This window comes from Triticum aestivum, chromosome 6B (assembly GCF_018294505.1).
Source record: "Triticum aestivum cultivar Chinese Spring chromosome 6B, IWGSC CS RefSeq v2.1, whole genome shotgun sequence".
Taxonomy (NCBI): Eukaryota; Viridiplantae; Streptophyta; class Magnoliopsida; order Poales; family Poaceae; genus Triticum; species Triticum aestivum.
The window spans coordinates 59,094,743-59,114,840 of record NC_057810.1 but is presented as its reverse complement, the minus strand read 5'-3'; positions in this window follow the sequence as shown (position 1 = coordinate 59,114,840).

The following is a 20,098-nucleotide window of genomic DNA, read 5'->3' as shown; positions in this document are numbered from 1 at the left end:
GGCGGGGTGGTGGGGCGACGGGGCGGCGGAGAGTGGTGGGGGCAGCGGCGCGCGTGTGAAGAGGGAGAGAAATAGAGAGAGAGGGGCGGGGTGGGGCGCGGCCGCCGTTAGATAGGTTAAATCTTTGCCGTCCGCCCCTCTTTGCCGTTCGCTTTTTTGCTCTTTGTCATCCGTAGCGGACGGCAAAGACGGGGGGCATTTAAGTTTTTTTAAGCAGCTCGTCAGTGGGACCCCCTCTCTCTTTGCCGTTCGCTAGCCGACGGCAAAGCTTCTTTGCCGTCCGCTCCGCTAGCAGACGGCAAAGAACTGGCTGATGGCAAATATGATCTTTGCCATCAGCCAGTTCTTTGCCGTCTGTTTTTTGGAAACAGACAGCAAAGACCTCCTTTGCCGTCAGCTAGCAGACGGCAAAGAAGGGGCTGATGGAAAATCCTCTGATTCCAATAGTGAATATCGCTCCTGGAGCTGTTTGGAGGAGGAAGGAGGCTGGCCGAGGCTCGGGCTGCTCCTTCCCTCTAGTGTTGCTATGTAGTGGCTAGTCCTATCTAGTGTGGCTTTGCATGCTTGGGATCTTACATATCATCCTCTGCTCGCGTGCCCTCTATAGGCGTGGACTCCTGGGGGGTTTTATAGATCAACCCACCCAGGGTTACAATGGTAATATGCCGAGTCAGTGGGTCCGTATTGTTGGTGTCCAGGGTACCGGGCTGGGTCTCGCTCGGGGTCTTGTGATTCGCCGGGTTCCCCTAGGTGCGGGCCTCGCATGCCTAGGGGGACTGTGCGTCGTCTTGTCGATCGTCATGGCGTGGCCGAGTCGAGCCACGCACAGTGTTCTCCGTCAGGCCGCCGCTTGCTATCATCAGCGGTGAGGGCGGGAACACTGTTGTCGTGCCAGCCCTGTTCAGCGGGTAGGTATGGGGCACTGTTGCCATGCTCCGGCTGACCACGGGCATGGGCAGGGGCACTGTAGTCTTGGTCATTGGTGATTGAGGTCTCGTCCCATCGTACGGCCTGGATGGGACGGGAGTTGACCCGTGGCTGGGTTGCCGTGGACGCCACGGGTGAGTTGGCTTGCCGAGGAAGCCAAGGTTGCGCCGCGCTAAGGATGGCAATTTTATCCATGGACATGGATACCCATGGATATCCGACCCGTATGGACAGGGTTTGGATATGCTTTTGCACCCATGGGCAGCGCCCAAACCCGACCTGATTACTCATGGATAGGGCATGGACATAATCTTGTACCCATGGATATACCCAAACCCGACCCGATAGTCTGACTTAATGGGTAATGTTCTACTATCCCTACCCCACATTCACATGTCCCACTATAATTTTACCCATTATTATCTAAAACATGCAAATTGCACAATCTCCACCATAACTTTTATTAGTTGACACTCATTCCCCACCGTAATATTACTTCTGTGCCCCTTCTCATCCTTTTATCTCGTCGTTAAATCACTCCTCATTAAGTATCAGCCTCGTCTCATCTTCTTACTCCTCCTGCATCCCTAGAGATGGCTAGCACTGTCAGCCGCTACCTCCATGTATGGTGGAGCAATGCAACAACCAGCACCACTGTCCTGCGACAACGCAGCTCCGTATCCCCTCGACCCCTCCGACATTGCTTTTTCACACATGCATTAACACATGGTTGCAACAACTTATGTGCACATTGTGTTATGTCTTATGTATATGTCTTGAAAGGACCCGATGGATATCCAACGGGTTTGGACATGGACACAATTTTTCGCCCATGGGTTTTTCCATGGACGGGCAAAGACTGTCTTCATGGATGTGGATATGGATTTGATATTGTTCAACCCGATCCAAACCCGACCCATTGCCATCCTTATGCCGCGCTGAGTTGCCTTGCGCCAGCCGCTGCGGCCGGGTCGACGTACCTTGCCGAGTCGAGGGTCTTGGCCGGGTTGCGCGCCTTGCCGAGTCGAGCGACCCGGCCTGGCGCACGCCGGTTTTGCGGGGCGATGTAGGCCCCGCTGTTTTTGAAATAGATCCGTGTTCCGTTGCCTGCCTGGAGTTCATCCCCCCGACACTTAAGGTGGCAACTTAAATTCACATCTGGGTGGATTGAGGCACCTGGGGAACCCAGTGTTGCCTGTATTTTTGGAAATCCCGGGGTACCGTGTGATTCTCCTGTGGACCGCCACCCAAGCTCAAAGGGATCATGAGATTATTCATGCTAGAAACTTCCGTGTGCAGCCGCAAGCAACTATGGGCTCTAGCATAGTTGATTAAGTTGTGTGAGCTCTTGAAGAGGTAGACTAGCAGATGTAGGGGATGCAGGTTGGTACTGTCTACCCGAAGTAGAGAGTTAATGCTTCTGAAAGATTTTGTCTCGGACGTCCATTTCTCAAACACCATGTAGTGCGAGAAGTCAAGCAGAGGAGATCAAGTCTTGCGGGGAAAAGTGCGCAAACCTCTGCAGAGTGTATAAACTAATCATGGTTAGCCGTGTCCCTGGTTATGGACGTTTTGAGTATCTAGTACTTGGATTATCATGTGAATCTCATCATGTTTCTTTAAATAATTTTGTTGGGTTAATGATGATGTTTAATTGGGATTGAGTTGGAGTACCCTTCTCAATGTTTAACAACCACCATGATAGTTAAACAAAATTTATTCCTTTGCAGTAGTGAAAAATTGGCTTTATGCAAAATTGTAGCTATAGAGCTTTCCACCAGCCATATATGCATGTAGAATAGCATTATTCTGTTCATTACTCTCTATGTGTTACATGCCAGCATATTCCATGTGCTGGCCCATTTTCGGGCTGCAACGTTCATATATGTTGCAGACTTTTCAGATGATGAGTAAGGTGCCTTAGGTCGTGGTTCTATACTCAGTGATGCCATTGGAGTTGATGGACTCGCTTATCTTCCAAGCCTTCCGATGTTATCGTTATTAGATGGCCTTAAGCCATATTTATTGTAATAAGTTTTCTTTGAGACATTTGATGTAATAAGTGTGTGATTGCTACTCTGTTATAAATCCTTCAAGTACTGTGCGTGTCAGCATTAAAGTACTGTGCGTGTCAGCATTACCAATCCAGGGATGACACTGATGCACAGAGATCAGACTGTTTGAGGTCTGGTCGGTACAAGATGGTATCAGAGCACACGCTGACTATAGGACACGACCACTAAGCTAAAACCCTAGATCACTGCTCTCTCTTCTCAATTCTGACTCCTCATCTTTTCTACTCTTTTAGGATGGCGGATGCAAGGAGCAAGTTCACGCAACCGGATGATGATACACCCTTTGGATGCCACTTGAAGGAAGTCACTAAGTACCTGAACATCGGAGTACCAAGCTTCACCGGGACCTACATCGCCACTTCACCAGAAGAGGAGCATTGGATGATTCAAATTCAAGTTCCAGGAAGGACGTTCATGCCCGTCACTGAGCCCATAGAGTTTTCCTTTGATGCACCAACCTAGAGTTTAGGAAAGAGCATGGCAGCCCACATCACCATGGGACGCATTGGAGAAGTTTACCACAAGGATCTCAAGGATACTATCTACCAGATTTGTGGGCGCCGAGATGAGCAATGGGAGATGATCAGCACCAGGAAGGATAGATCAATTACAGCTTTCATCCAGGAGTTAAACCAGCACATTCGTCGCAAGGAGAACCAGATGTGCGCAGGCATGATAGATCTGAAGAAGGCATTGACCAAGATCGCGGAGTTGGAGGAAGAACTCAAGTCTACATGCGATGGATATGAGGAGGAAATAGCAACACTCGTGGAGAAGAATGATGATCTGAAGAAGAAGCTAAAAGTATTTATGGGATTCCCCGCGACTGAAGGAGAAGATGATGATCGCACTTGCCCGGAGAACTATATCATCATCGATGACACCGACTCGGACCCAGCCGATAGCGATGATGACTTTGTTGACGAAGCTGGAGCAGATATCATGGAGTCTTCGACCGAGCAGTTTTTCTAGTCGACCACCATAACAGTAGTAGTATTCCCCCATGTATATAGTATAGTCCGAGCACTTTTGTAACGATAGTTAGACCGTTGTATGCCCTTGTTTGATTGATTCAAGTGATATTGATTGAATTTGTCTCATGTGCATATGGGTAGTGTTTCCTCTATAGACCTCATTCTATTCTATATTCTCATCTTTTCTAAACCCTTAGATGCCTCCGAGACGTGACAATGGATTTGCTTTCCCACCGGAGCTCACCCAGTTGATCCAGCAGCAGAATGCATTGATGCAGATCCTAGTCCAAAATCAGAATCAGGGGAACAACAACAACAACAACAACAACCCACCACCACCACCACTTGTTGATCACTTAGCCCGTTTCTTGAGGCTGAATCTGCCGGTGTTTTCCAGTAGCATCGAGCCGATAGTTGCAGATGATTGGCTCCGCAAGATGGGAAGGGAGTTGACCACTGTAGGATGCACATATGCGGAGAAGGTGCGTTTTGCCGCACATCAGCTTGATGGACCCGCAACATCATGGTGGGAGAATTTCACCGCCACTTATCCCATCGACACTGTCACATGGGATCAGTTTCAGTAGGCTTTCTGTATTGCCCATGTTTCAGTAGGAGCTATGGCCATGAAGAAGCGAGAGTTTCACAACTTGCGCTAGGGAGGACATACTGTTGGCCAGTATGTGGATGACTTCAGTAAGCTAGCACGTTATGCCCCAGATGACGTTGCTACGGATGCAGCTAAGCAGGAGAAATTTCTGGAAGGATTGAATGTTGAACTGAGCATGCAGTTGATGGTAGCAACCTTCAACAACTATCAGGAGTTGGTAGATAGAGCTCTTATGATTGAAGGGAAGCAGCAGCAGATTGATAGCCGTAAGAGGAAGTATGGACAAGGGAAGTACAATTTTGGAGCTTAGCAGAAGCCTCGTTTTACCCCGAACTCGGGAGGACATTTTCAGCATACCCATGGAGGAGGTAGTTCGCACAACCATAGTGGCCCCAAAAATGGTAATGGGAATGGAGGAAGCAACGGACAGAACCACACCAACCCATCAACACCAGTCAAGAGGGATCTGAGCCACATCACCTATTACAAATGCTAGAAGACTGGACATTATGCCACTGAATGTCCTGAAGCGAAAAATGGAAATGGCAATGGAAGCTCTGGGAAGAAGCCAAATCCTTTCAACAAAGGACAGGTGAACCATGTTAGCATGGAGGAGGTTGAAGCCCAGCCAGATGCAGTAATAGGTAAGTTTTTGGTTAAGACATTTACTGCAATCGTTCTTTTTGATACTGGCGCATCGTATTCATACATATCAAGGGGATCTATGGATAAGTATAACCTGCCAACCCAAGCCCTTAGGTCACTCATGTTAGTAACCTCGCCAGGAGCAGAGTATATGGCTAGTCTATGGTGTGATTAGTTACCCTTAAGGATTGGTAACTACGTGTTTCCCTCAGACCTAATAGTATTGGAATCACAAGGGCTGGATGTGATATTAGGCATGGATTGGTTATCAAAGTATGGAGGGAACATTGAATGCGCCAGTAAGTCGATTTTGCTTACCACGCCAGAAGGAAGAAGGATCAAGTATGTATCCCGGCATGTGTCAAAGAGGACTCAAGTAAATTCCTTAACAGGAGTTGTATAGTAGGAAGTACCAGTGGTGAAGGATTTTCCTGATGTATTTCCAGAGGAGTTGCCAGGCATGCCACCGGATAGAGACATTGAGTTTTTGATTGAGCCTTTGCCAGGCACAGGGCCTATTTCTAAGAGACTGTACAGGATGCCCGCAAAAGATTTGGAGGAAATTAAGAAGCAGATTAAGGAGTTACTGGATAAAGGCTATATTCGCCCAAGTTCTTCATCTTGGGATCGCTAGTGCTTCTAGTGGAGAAGAAGGACGGATCATTAAGGATGGTTGTTGATTATCGAGGATTGAATGAAGTGACAATCAAGAACAAGTACCCACTGCCGATGATCAATGACTTGTTTGACCGATTGCAAGGAGCTAAGGTATTTTCCAAGATCGATCTGCGATCAGGATACCATCAGTTGAAGATTCGAGAGTAGGATATACCTAAGACAGCTTTTACCACCAGGTATAGGTTGTATGAGTATACCGTTATGTCATTTGGTCTGACTAACGCACATGCCTATTTCATGAACATGATGAACAAGGTGTTTATGGAATTTCTGGATAAGTTCGTCATGGTGTTCATTGATGATATTTTGGTCTACTCGAAGAATGAAGAAGAGCATAAGGAGCATTTGCGTTCGGTACTAGAGAAGCTCAGAGAACATTAGTTATATGCCAAGTTCAGCAAATGTGAGTTTTGGTTGAAGGAAGTTGGATTCCTCGGGCATGTAATATCGGAGAAGGAATAGCAGTACACCCCACCAAAGTTGTCACTGTGACAAATTGGGAAGCCCCAACGACAGATGGAGAGATCTGGAGTTTTCTTTGACTCGCAGGATACTACCAGAGGTTCATTGAGAATTTCTCGAAGATTGCAAAACCCATGACGGAGTTGTTGAAGAAGGACACCAAGTTTAAATGGACAGAGGAATGTGAGGCCTGTTTCTAGGAGTTGAAGAAACGTTTGGTTACATCACCAGTGTTGATTCTGCCAGATCAGCGCAAGGATTATGAAGTATATTGTGACGCTTCTCGTCGAGGACTTGGAGCAGTGTTGATGCAGGAGGGAAGAGTTGTTTCATATGCCTCACGACAACTTAAGCCTCATTAGTTGAATTATGCTACACATGATTTGGAGTTAGCAGCCGTAGTGCATGCTTTGAAGACATGGAGACATTTTCTCATCGGAAACCATTGTGAGGTGTATACGGATCACAAGAGTTTGAAGTACATCTTCACACAGAAGGAGTTGAATCTTAGACAAAGGAGATGGTTGGAGCTCATCAAGGATTATGATATGAGATTGCATTATCACCCCGGAAAGGCTAACGTAGTAGCCGATGCGTTGAGCTGCAAGAACCATGTCAACACCCTCATGTCCGGAGAGTTACCAAAGGAGTTAGCCGAGGACCTTCGCGAGCTATGTCTGGAGATAGTTCCGAGAGGCAATGTAGCAGCATTGGAGATTCAGTCTACTTTGATGGATAAGATCAGAGAAGCCCAGAAGACTGACAAGGAAATTGCCGAAATAAAGGAGAAGATGAGCAAAGGAAAAGTTAAGGGATTTCGTGAGGATGAGCACGATACCCTATGGTTTGAGGACCGCGTTTATGTGCCTAATGACCCGGAGATCAGGAAGTTGATTCTGTAAGAGGCCCATGATTCGCCGTATTCAATTCACCCAGGAAATACCAAGATGTATCTGGATTTTAAAGACACTTTATGGTGGACCGAAATGAAAATGGATATTGCAGAGTATGCAGCCGTTTGTGATGTATGTTAGAGAGTGAAAGCAGAGCATCAGAAGCCAGCAGGATTGTTATAGCCATTGCCGATACCCGAATGGAAGTGCGATAAGCTAGGCATGGATTTTATCACAGGATTGCCCAGGACTCGTTCAGGCTATGATTCGATATGGGTTGTAGTCGATCATTTGATGAAGGTAGCCCATTTCATTCGAGTAAAGACCACCTACACCAGTGCTAAGTTGGCAAAGATATACATGACCAGGATCGTATGTCTGCATGGAGTTCCGAGGAGCATTGTTTCAGATAGAGGAACCTAGTTTACCTCAAAGTTCTGGAATCAGTTGCACAAAACTTTGGGTACCAGGCTAGAGTTCAGTACAGCTTTCATCCACAGACAGATGGACAGACCGAGAGAGTCAATCAGATTCTAGAAGGCATGCTGAGAGCTTGTGCGCTAGATTATGGATCTAGTTGGGACGACAATTTTCCCTATGCGGAATTCTCAACAACAGTTATCAATCCAGTTTGAAGATGGCCCCTTTCGAAGCTCTCTACGGGAGGAGGTGCAGGACACCGTTGTTGTGGGACGAAGTTGGAGACCGCCAGTTGTTTGGACCAGATTTGATTAAAGAGTCTGGACAGAAGGTGAAGTTGATTCGAGATAGGCTCAAGGTAGCCCAGTCCAGGCAGAAGAGCTATGCAGATTCTAAACGCAAGGAGACAGCTTACAAAGTCGGAGACAAAGTTTATCTTCGTGTATCTCCACTTCGAGGAGTTAAGTGCTTTGGAGTTAAAGGAAAGTTAGCGCCACATTTTGTCGGACCATATAAAGTTTTGGAGCATATGGGAGAAGTTGCTTACAAGCTGGAATTGCCCGAAGGATTGTCAGGAGTTCAAGATGTGTTCCACGTTTCCCAGTTGAAGAAGTGCCACACAGAGATGGCTGATATACCGCTAAGAGATACAGTGCCGCTGGAAGCAATTCAGTTGGATAGTGATTTGACCTATGAGGAGAAACTAGTTAAGATTCTCGAGTATGCTAGCCGAGTCACCCGCAGCAAGGTTATCAAGTTTTGCAAAGTTCAGTGGAGCCACCATACCGAGGATGAAGCCACCTGGGAGCAAGAGGAAGATCTACTAAAGGACCACCCTCACCTATTTTCTAGCAAACCCGAATCTCGAGGGCGAGATTCATCTTAAGGGGGGTAGGTTTGTAACATCCCAAATTTTCAATTTGGAATGTTATACATTAGATCATTATTTCATATCACATTTTATTGCATTTTGGCTTGATCCTAGAAATTCTACGCAACTCAAGGACCCACGGAGAGAGTTGGGGATTTCGTTATTTTCATATTTGAGTTTTCTCAAATTTTGAAAATAGAATCATTTGATTTTATTTATTTTATCTTCAGTTATTTCTATTATAAAAATATGAGAGAGAGAATAAAATGACTTTCCCAAAACAAAGAAATATTGAGGATTGAATAAAAAATCAAATAAGATTTTATTTCGGAGTTTTTTGCTATTTTATTTGAATTTAGAAAAAATGCTCGTTTTTCAAAATTGCATTTAGGCCCCAAATAAATGTTCATCTTGTCCGGCTTGATTTTAGAAGTCGGGGACAATTTATTTCGAGATTTTTGGAGTCCATTTAGTATTTCTTTTAATTGTTTTTCTGCGCGTAATGTTTTTTTTAAAAAAAGCTAACCGACCTACCGGGCCGTGTCCGCCTGGGACTCTAGGCCCGGCCAGGCTTATAAGCCGGGGGAGCCCGAGCCACCAGCCCCCTAAAACCCTAGCCGCACCCGAGCCCCGCCGCCGCCGCCGAATCCCGCCTCCCCGTCGCCCGACGATGCCGCCCCGCACCCCGCCGCCCTCGCCGGAGACCCCGCCGCCGCCGGAGCCCGCCACCTCGTTCGCCGGACCCGCCGGAGGTAGCCGCCGCCGCCGCTGCGGTTTTCGAGAGAAAACCATCGGTTTTTATTTAGAACCTTGGTTTATTTTTTTAATAGATCAGTTTTATTTTTTTACGGTTTAGTTTATTTAGCAGACGTTCGTCCGTATGTTCGTTTTAGCAAACAGTTTTCGTCATTTAGCCGCAGACAGCGAACGTTCGTTCATTTTTTTTTCTTTTTCTCGGATTTTCCGCGATTATTTCTGATCGTGATTTCTGATCTGATTTTAGTTTTAGTTTAACATTTCTCTTGTTTATCGGAAACAGGCGATTCAAGTGCCTAGAGTTTTGTCTCGAAACCCTCTTTCCGTTTAACCAAGTCAAACAAGGTTTTTTCTACTGTAAAATTTGACCTAGGTCCAGATTAGTAAACGAAGTTTGTTTCTTTCGTCGTTTGACTTTCGTTGCTTTGTTTGATTTGATTCTTTTTGCAAACCGGAGTTCTTAAGTTGAACTTTCTGGTTAGATCTTTTATTTGAGTTTACTTGTGCATTAGATGAGTGCTTATTGTATGCTTGTTTGTTTGCGATAGAGTACCCGGAGTGCGCCGCTTGCTACTTTGAATCTCTAGGTTTCACGGATCATCAGCATGGCAAGTAACACTTTGATCATACCTCTTTACTACCCAGTTTTATTCCATTAGATCAATCCTCAAACAATTGCATGGTTAGGATGTGATTAATATGTGGGTTTTTGGGAAGTAGATGAGGTAGAACCTATTACCTATTTTATTATCAAACCATTGGGAGTTACTTCTGTGTTTGCTTATATTGCTATGCTATGCTTGTAGACGTGGATTGGGTGATGTGAGATTGTTAAAAATAATGGTTTACTTAAGGTGGCAACTTAAATTCACATCTGGGTGGATTGTGGCACCTGGGGAACCCAGTGTTGCCTGTATTTTTGGAAATCCCGGGGTACCGTGTGATTCTCCTAGGGACTACCACTCAGGCTCAAAGGGATCATGATATTATTCATGCTAGAAACTTCTGTGTGCAGCCGCAAGCTACTATGGCCTCTAGCATAGTTGATTAAGTTGTGTGAGCTCTTGAAGAGGTAGACTAGCAGATGTAGGGGATGTAGGTTGGTATTGTCTACCCGGAGTAGAGAGTTAATGCTTCTGAAAGACTCTGTCTCGGTCATCCGTTTCTCAAACACCATGTAGTGCGAGAAATCAAGCGGAGGAGATCGAGTCTTGCGGGGGAAAGTGCACAAACCTTTGCAGAGTGTATAAACTAATCATGGTTAGCCATGTCCCCGGTTATGGATGTTTTGAGTATCTAGTACTTGGATTATCATGTGAATCTCATCATGTTTCTTTAAATAATTTTGTTGGGTTAATGATGATGTTTAATTGGGATTGAGTTCGAGTACCCTTCTCAATGTTTAACAACCACCATGATAGTTAAACAAAATTTATTCCTTTGCAGTAGTGAAAAATTGGCTTTATGCAAAATTGTAGCTATAGAGCTTTCCACCAGCCATATATGCATGTAGAATAGCATTATTCTGTTCATTACTCTCTATGTGTTACATGCCAGCATATTCCATGTGCTGGCCCATTTTCGGGCTGCAACGTTCATATATGTTGCAGACTTTTCAGACGATGAGTAAGGTGCCTTAGGTCATGGTTCTATACTCAGTGATGCCATTGGAGTTGATGGACTCGCTTATCTTCCAAGCCTTCCATTGTTATCGTTATTAGATGGCCTTAAGCCATATTTATTGTAATAAGTTGTCTTTGAGACATTCAATGTAATAAGTGTGTGGTTGCTACTCTGTTATAAATCCTTCATGTCCTGTGTGTGTCAGCATTACCGATCCAGGGATGACATTGATGCACAGAGATCAGACTGTTTGAGGTCTGGTTGCTACAGTTTGGGAAGAAACCTAAGCTGTCGTTTCTAAAAGTATGGGGTGTGATGCTTATGTCAAGAAACTTCAACCTGAAAAGCTCGAACCCAAGTCGAAAAAATGCGTCTTCATAGGATACCCTAAGGAAACCATTGGGTATACCTTCTACCTCAGATCCGAAGGCAAGATCTTTGTTGCCAAGAACGGGTCCTTTCTGGAGAAAGAGTTTCTCTCGAAAGAAGTAAGTGGGAGGAAAGTAGAACTTGATGAAGTACTGCCTCTTGAAGCAGAAAGTAGCACAGCTCAGGAAGATGTTTCTGTGGTGCCTGCAAGGCTGCACCGGCTAGAGAGGAGGTTAATGATGATGATCAAGGTACTTCGAAACAAGTTGCTACTGAACTTCGTAGGACCACGAGGACACGTTCCACACCAGAATGGTATGGCAACCCTGTCCTGGAAATCATGTTGTTAGACAACGGTGATCCTTCAAACTATGAGGAAGCGATGGCGGGCCCATATTTCAACAAATGGCTGGAAGACATGCAATCCGAGATAGGATCCATGTATGAAAACAAAGTATGGACTTTGACAGACTTGCCCGATGATCGGCGGACGATAGAAAATAAATGGATCTTTAAGAAGAAGACGGACGCGGATGGTAATGTTACCATCTATAAAGCTCGACTTGTCGCTAAGGGTTATTGACAAGTTCAAGGGGTTGACTACGATGAGACCTTCTCACCCGTAGCGAAGCGAAAGTCCGTCCGAATCATGTTAGCAATTGCCGCATTCTACGATTATGAGATATGGAAAATGGACGTCAAAACGGCATTCCTTAACAACTTTCTTAAGGAAGAATTTTATATGATGCAGCCGGAAGGTTTTGTCGATCCTAAGTATGCTAACAAGGTGTGCAAGCTCCAGCACTCCATCTATGGGCTAGTGCAAGCATCTCGGAGTTGGAACATTCGCTTTGATGAAATGATCAAAGCGTTTAGGTTTATGCAGACTTATGGAGAAGCCTGCATTTACAAGAAAGTGAGTGGGAGCTCTGCAGCATTTCTCATATTATATGTAGATGACATACTGTTGATGGGAAATGATATAGAACTCTTGGACAGCATAAAGGCCTACTTGAATAAGTGTTTTTCAATGAAGGACCTCAGAGAAGCTGCTTACATATTAGGCATCAAGATCTATAGAGATAGATCGAGACGCCTCATAGGTATTTCACAAAGCACATTCCTTGATAAGATATTGAAGAAGTTTAATATGGATCAGTACAAGAAAGGGTTCTTGCCTGTATTCCAAGGTGTGAAATTGAGCTCAGCTCAAAGCCCGACCACGATAGAAGATAGAGAAAAGATGAGTGTCATCCCCTATGCCTCAGCCATAGGGTCTATTATGTATGCCATGCTGTGTACCAGACCTGATGTAAACCTTGCCGTAAGTTTGGTAGGAAGGTACCAAAGTAATCCCGACATGGAACACTAGACAGCGGTCAAGAATATCCTGAAGTACCTGAAAAGGACTAAGGATATGTTTCTCGTTTATGGAGGTGACGAAGAGCTCGTCGTAAAGGGTTACGTCGATGCTAGCTTCAACACAGATCTGGATGACTCCAAGTCAAAAACCGAATACGTGTATATTTTGAATGGTGGGGCAGTAAGCTGGTGCAGTTGCAAGCAAAGCGTCGTGGCAGGATCTACATGTGAAGCGGAGTACATGGCAGCCTCAGAGGCAGCACATGAAGCAATCTGGATGAAGGAGTTCATTATCGACCTAGGAGTTATTCCCAATGCGTCGGACCCGATGACTCTCTTCTCTGACAACACTGCCCTTGCCAAGGAGCCCAGGTTTCACAAGAAGACCAGACACATCAAGCGTCGCTTTAACTCCATTCATGAAAATGTTCAAGATGGAGACATAGATATTTGTAAAGTGCATACGGATCTGAATGTCTCAGATCCGTTGACTAAACCTCTTCCACGAGCAAAACATGATCAACACCAGAACTCTATGGGTGTTCGATTCATCACAATGTAACTAGATTATTGATTCTAGTGCAAGTGGGAGACTGTTGGAAATATGCCCTAGAGGAAATAATAAAATGGTTATTATTATATTTCCTTGTTCATGAAAATTGTCTATTGTTCATGCTATAATTGTATTGATCGGAAACCGTAATACATGTGTGAATACATAGACCACACCATGTCCCTAGTGAGACTCTAGTTGACTAGCTCGTTGATCAACAGATGGTCATGGTTTCCTTACTATGGACATTGGATGTCATTGATAACGGGATCGCATCATTAGGAGAATGATGTGATGGACAAGACCCAATCATAAGCATAGCACAAGATCGTGTAGTTCGTTTGCTAGAGCTTTTCTAATGTCAAGTATCATTTCCTTAGACCATGAGATTGTGTAACTCCCAGATATCGTAGGAGTACTTTGGGTGTACCAAACGTCACAACGTAACTAGGTGACTATAAAGGTGCTCTACAGGTATCTCCGAAAGTGTCTGTTGGGTTGGCACGAATCGAGACTGGGAATTGTATACGGGATTGCTTGAATCCTCGACATCGTAGTTCATCCAATGAGATCATCGTGGAACATGTGGGAGCCAACATGGGTATCCAGATCCATCTGTTGGTTATTGGTCGGAGAGCTGTCCCGGTCATGTCTGCTTGATTCCCGAACCCGTAGGGTCTACACACTTAAGGTTCGATGACGCTAGCTAGGTGGAAGTGCGTTATGTCGACTAGAGGAGGGGGTGAATAGGCGATTTTTATTAATTCTTCACTGAGGAATTTGCCGGTGAGGAAATTCCTTAGCGAAGAACTATTAGCAGCGGAATAAGTACTCAGAAGTAAGCATAACAGAATACAAGCATGGTCATCATTATGAAATGAAGACTAGCACAGAGTACAGAAAGCGTAATCACATGATAACACAAGATGAAGACAAATAGACTGAAGAAATTGAACTGAGGAAATTGAGAAAGTCTTCAGTCAAAGTCTTCAAACACAGATATGAACAAACACTCAACACAGTAATGAGGAAATGAAAGGGTTGAGGAAATAGAACCAGTTAGGTTGGTGAAGACAATGATTTGGTAGACCAGTTCCAACTGCTGTCTCAGTTGTATGTCTGGTTGGAGCGGCTGAGTATTTAAACTCGAGGACACACAGTCCCGGACACCCAGTCGCTGAGCACGCAGCTTAGGACACCCAGTCCTCACTGTATTCTCCTTGAACTAAGGTCACACAGGCCTCGTCCAATCACTCATGGTAAGTCTTCAGGCGACTTCCAAACCTTCACAGGCTTGGTCACTTGGTGATCCACAATTCCTCTTGGATGCTCTAGACCTTGACGCCTAGCCGTCTGGAAGAAGCACAGTCTTCAAAGGTAACAAGCATTGGATCCACGCAGGATCAATTTCTTCAGTGATGCTCAATCACTTTGGGTTTGTAGGGGTTTGGTTTTGGGTTTTCCTCACTTGATGATTTTCGCTCAAAGTCCTCGGAGGATGAATTGCTCTCAAATGACAAGTGTCAAGTTCTCTCGGAGCAGCCAACCAGCTAGTGGTTGTAGGGGGCGGCTATTTATAGCCTAGGGAGCAGCCCGACATGATAAGACATAAATGCCCCTCAATGATATGACCGTTAGGTGGATAAGATATTTTGGGACAGCTGGCGCGCAGCACAGCAACGGTCGGAAATTTGACTCTCAAATTCCTCAGGGCTATCATGTTCCTCACTGTGTAGGTAATTCGCACTGACAAATTCCTAACTCCTCAGTCAGAACAAATTCATCAGCGACCATAAGAACTTCGTCTCTGTCACTGAAGAAAGTGACTGAACTGTATGAGATTTCCAAAGGCTTCACTCGAAGGGATTGGTAGGTGTAGGATTTTGAGTTGAGCATCACATGGAAATTTTTCCTTAGTATTTCCTCGACCCCCTTTAACAGTACGTTGTTTCCTATGACTCAAGAAAGAGAAAATGAAATTACAAAAACAAAAGTCTTCACGCTTCATGTTCCACAAATGAATACCAAGTCTTCAAGGTCACACCAATTTCTTCACTTTCAAAGTCTTCAGAAAGTCTTCAGAATATCAAAGTTTTCAGTTGAAGAACTTCATTTTTAGGGGTCGACTTTCTCTGTAAATATCAAACTCCTCATAGACTTATAGACCTGTGTATACTCACAAACGCATTAGTCCCTTAACCTATAAGTCTTCAATACACCAAAATCACTAAGGGGCACTAGATGCACTTACAATCTCCCCCTTTTTGGTGATTGATGACAACATAGGTTAAGTTTTCAACGGGGATAAACATATGAAGTGTATACACTGATATTGAGGAATTTGATTACAAGATATAGTAGAACTCCCCCTGAAGATGTGCATAGTGAGGAATTTGCTTTTGAGGCAATGCACATTTGAAGAGTTGAATCATGGAGATCTCCCCCTATATCTTGTAATTCATACACGCATTTGATATATAATATGAAGAATTTGAAATGCATGATGAAATATGGTGCCTGATGAGATTCAGCATGCGTGCAATGTCATTAACAAGGAATAAGCATGCAAAGCATAATGCAACAAAAGTATCAGCGCACCATCGGGTTTAAGATTACAACTCGATCCAAATAAAAGTTTCAGAAGAACGAGAGTTGTAACTTAGAAAATGCCCTTGATATAGACCCGCTTGAAGACTAACTCAGATTTCTCCCCCTTTGTCATCAAATGACCAAAAGGATTGAAACTGAGGACTAATGCCCCTGAAGAATTTCAAGCCGATGGAGGAGCGCCAGTGTTGTCAGGGTTGTTTGTTGTAGCAGGGCCTGCCGCAGTGTCGTCCAAATCTTCATACTCATCAGTGTCACGCGATGAAGAATAAGAGCTGGCCACCAGTGGAGGAATTTTGACCTTCTTGAATTTCTTCGGAGGAGGTGCAGACCAGTCAAATTCTTCCTTGAGACCCATAGTCTTCAGTTCTTCAGCGCTATAGACATGAGTGAGGACAGCCCAGGTGCGGTTGAAGGTTTCATGAAGGTAGTATTGGTTCTTCTTCACTGCATTGTGTGTTGAGGTCATATTGTGAAGAAGTGCACCAAACTGACGCTTTACCCATTTGTGATTGCGATCAACCTTCTAATGAAGACTGAGGAGTAACTCACGGTCAGTCATCACCCTGGGTGCTGTGGCTTGAGGATTTTGCTTGGCTGAGGTATTTGCGGCAGAGTCATTTGTGGCAGAATCGTCATTGGTAGAGTAAGATGCAGCCTTGCGAAATTGACCATCCAATGGACGAATGCCTTCATCGATCACAGCAGCGGCCTTGCCTTTATCATCAGCTGATGAAACTGTCCGTTTGAGGACTTCAATGGGAGGCAAGTAGCTACCGTGGTTCAGAGTGTCAGCTTTGTAATTCAGTGAAGATCTTGCCCTGATGAATCTCATAATCCAAGGAGCATAGGGCTTCAGCTCAAATGGTGACATAGCAATATTGGCCAGAGTCCTCATGAAGAAATCATGGAAGTTGACGGGAACGCCATGAATGATGTTGAAAAGCATATTCTTCATGATGCCAACGACTTCTTCATCATTTGAGTCGTGGCCTTTTATGGGACTCATTGTCTTCGTCAGAATTCGATAGACAGTCTGAGGCACATAGAGTAATTCCTTGATGAGGAATTTGGTTTGTGGGGCCTGCCCTGGCTTCAAAGGCTTCATCAGCACTTGCATATAGTGATTTGACAGTTTTGGTTCGTTGTAGATACAACGAGCACCATCAAGTGGACGACTGAGTGGTAGAGCACGAAGCAATTCAGTTGCTGGTGCCTTGTAGTGAGTATTTTCAGACATCCAGTCTAATACCCATGAGTTCACGTCGTCAGCGTCTCCGGTGATGTGCAGAGTTGCATAGAACTGAAGAATGAGTTCTTCATTCCAGTCACAGATATCAACGCAGAAATTTAGAAGTCCTGCGTCGTGAAGAACACTGAGGACTGGCTCAAAGCCGAGCAAAGATTCCATGTCCACATGAGGAATATGTGCATGATCAAAGACTTTCTCTTTGTTGAAGAGCACTGAGGAATAGAAATTGGCTTTGCTGGCAGTCCAGAAACGCCTCTTCCTTATGCGAGCAGAATCATATGGATTATAATCAGTGAAGAATACGTGCTCGGCAAAGAAATCTTCAGCCTTGAACTTCTGTTTGCTTGAGAACGGATTCTTTGGCTTTGGCAGAGGGGTGTCAGTGAGTTGCATCACCACCTCAGGAATCGCGAGCTCATGTTCTTTAGGCTGAGGAATTTCTTGTTCCTCAAGAGGTGTAGTCTGAGGATCAGCAGCAGCAGGTTCATCAGCACTAGTGGCTGGAATTTCTTCATGGACAGATGAAGTGGGATGAGTTTCTTCAGAGCCCATTTGAACAGTTGGAGCAGGGGACTGAGGTATCTGTTGGAGTGGGGTGAAGAGTGGAGAATTTGGATGCTGACTTTCCCAAAAGTCATCGTTCATCACTGGCGTTGTGCTTCCAATATCCACATCTTCTTCAAGTTCCTCAACACCGGCCTCTTCAGCTGTGAACTGAGGCATAGGCGAGGAAATGATTGGGGTTGAAGGGATTGCTTCCACTTCAATTTCTTCATCAATCTGCTCTGATGAAGCAGCAGAATGATGTTCTTCATCAGATCCGCTTGGGATATCATAGTCTTCTCCAAAAGGAACAAGGTCCTTTGATGGCACGGAGGAAATCGGAACAGCATCAACTGGATTTTCGAGTGAGCTGGTCATTGGCTACATTTTCTTCGCAGCCGAAGAGTTTGACGCAGCTGATGCCTTCCTTTTCTTCACTGCAGCTCACTCTGCAGCCTTGGTCTTCTTCACATCGAATGCACATGGAAGAATTGGAGTTGGTGTAGGTGCAGATGGAGCTGAGGAATCTGGTTGATTTTCTTCAGGCGCAACTGATGCAGTTGCCCTGATCTCTTCAGTTTCTTTAGGTGCACCACAAGTGGATGCCCTGGCAATTTCTTCAGCGGCTGGAATTTCTTCACCAGCCCTGGAACGAGCTTGTTCTTTAGCAGGCTGAAAGTCATCAGCGGTGCTAGCATGTTCTTCAGCAGGCTGAGCAGAGTCTGTAGCCTGAAGATTTTCTTGTTGCGATGGGGCTGCAACATTTGTGAATTTCTTTGTCAGATTGACGAATCTTACTTTAGCTCCTTGCCAATCAGCATAGTAGGCATCAAAGTCATTGCTGAGGGCTTGAATTTCAGACTGAGCCTGGAGAAGTTCCTCAGGTGTCATTCTGACAACGTTTTTCTTCAGGAGCTTCTCCTTTCTGTATTGAGCTTTCTTGATCTCTCTTGCCTTTTCAAACTTCCATTTCTCTTCAGTGATGAAATGGGTCAACATATGACTTTGTCCAGGGGTCAGATGAAAATCAGGCATTGGGGTGTTTGGATCCTTGTGCCAGAGATCAATATAATCGAGGATTTTCCTCGCATCCAACAGCAGTGGCACAGATGTGCCTTTGGCTCTAGCGGCCTTCACCTGTCTGTCATATTCTTCAGTTGAGGAATTTGAACAATCGAGTTCTCTGAAGAAGTATGCAGTTTTTCTTCGAGGAACGTTGCAAATGAGGTAAGTTGATGAAAACCTAGTGATTCGGCAGCAGACATGAGTACCTATGAACAGAGTACAGGTGCGAGGAATTCGGAGAGGTCATATGCGTTCTGAGGAGGTTTTTCGAAAAGAACAAGTTTTGAGGAATTTGACCAGATGAACCTTGAGGAATTTCACTAAGCGTTCTTGTCTTAGGTTCCAGAGTTGTACAGATTGAAGATCCACACAATTAGGGAATCTTGAAGAAAATGATTGCTTAGAGAAACGATTCAAGGTCATATGATGTGTGGTGTTCATATGTGTGAAGATTTGAAGAATAAACACCTTTGAAGATTTTCAGGAAAGTTTGAGAATCAAAGTGAGTAATAAAAGTAACTTTTAATTACCCGAAGTGAAGAACGTGACGAACTGAGAAGAACAGATGTGAAGTTCGTCAAGTTAGATCTCCCACGCCCTAACTTGGCAGAGGAAGACAGCTACGGCGGCGGAGGAGTGAAGATTTCCGCGGTCGGCATGAGTACGACGGCAACGAGGTCGAGGCAGCGAAGCTCTTCCTCACCGACGATGATGGAGTAGTGGCGGCGCTAGGGTTTGAGGAGCTTGAGTGAGAGAGAGGACGGTCGAGCGAAGTAAATGAAGTGAGGAAGGGGAGAGGGGTATTTATAGACACGGTCAAAAACTGTTCGCCCGAAGATTTAGGACGAACGTGCCCCTGCCCTTTCTCCTTCTCACGACATGTGTCACCCACGTACTGTGTAGAGGAGATCGTGTACGATCGTGGGTGAATAGAATAATGCATTATGGGATGCGGAACGGTTTGAGCGGCAAAACCAAAAATTTGGATAAGATTTGTTTTAAAGTTTCGTTCGCAATTTCTTCAGCTGACAAGGACACAGTGAAGATTTTGAACGAGTTTCAAATAGAACGCATATGAAGAATTTGTGAATAGATTGGGTTGAGTATAGCATAGAGGGGGAAGGGTCCGATCACATTCACTTAGCAGAAAAAGCAACTTGAAGAAATAGCTATAAGTGAATGTTGTAGATGACAGAAACTCATATATATATATATATATATATATATATATATATATATATATATATATATATATAGCCAATGAAGAAAAACGAAGGAAACAGTGAAGATTTTGAAAAATTGAAGAATTTGAAAAACTGAAGAATTTCAAAACTGAGGAAAAACTCAAATTGAAGATTTTCAACTTTTTGTGGTGGCGTGACCCACCGTATAAGAATGATGATTTCAGACACC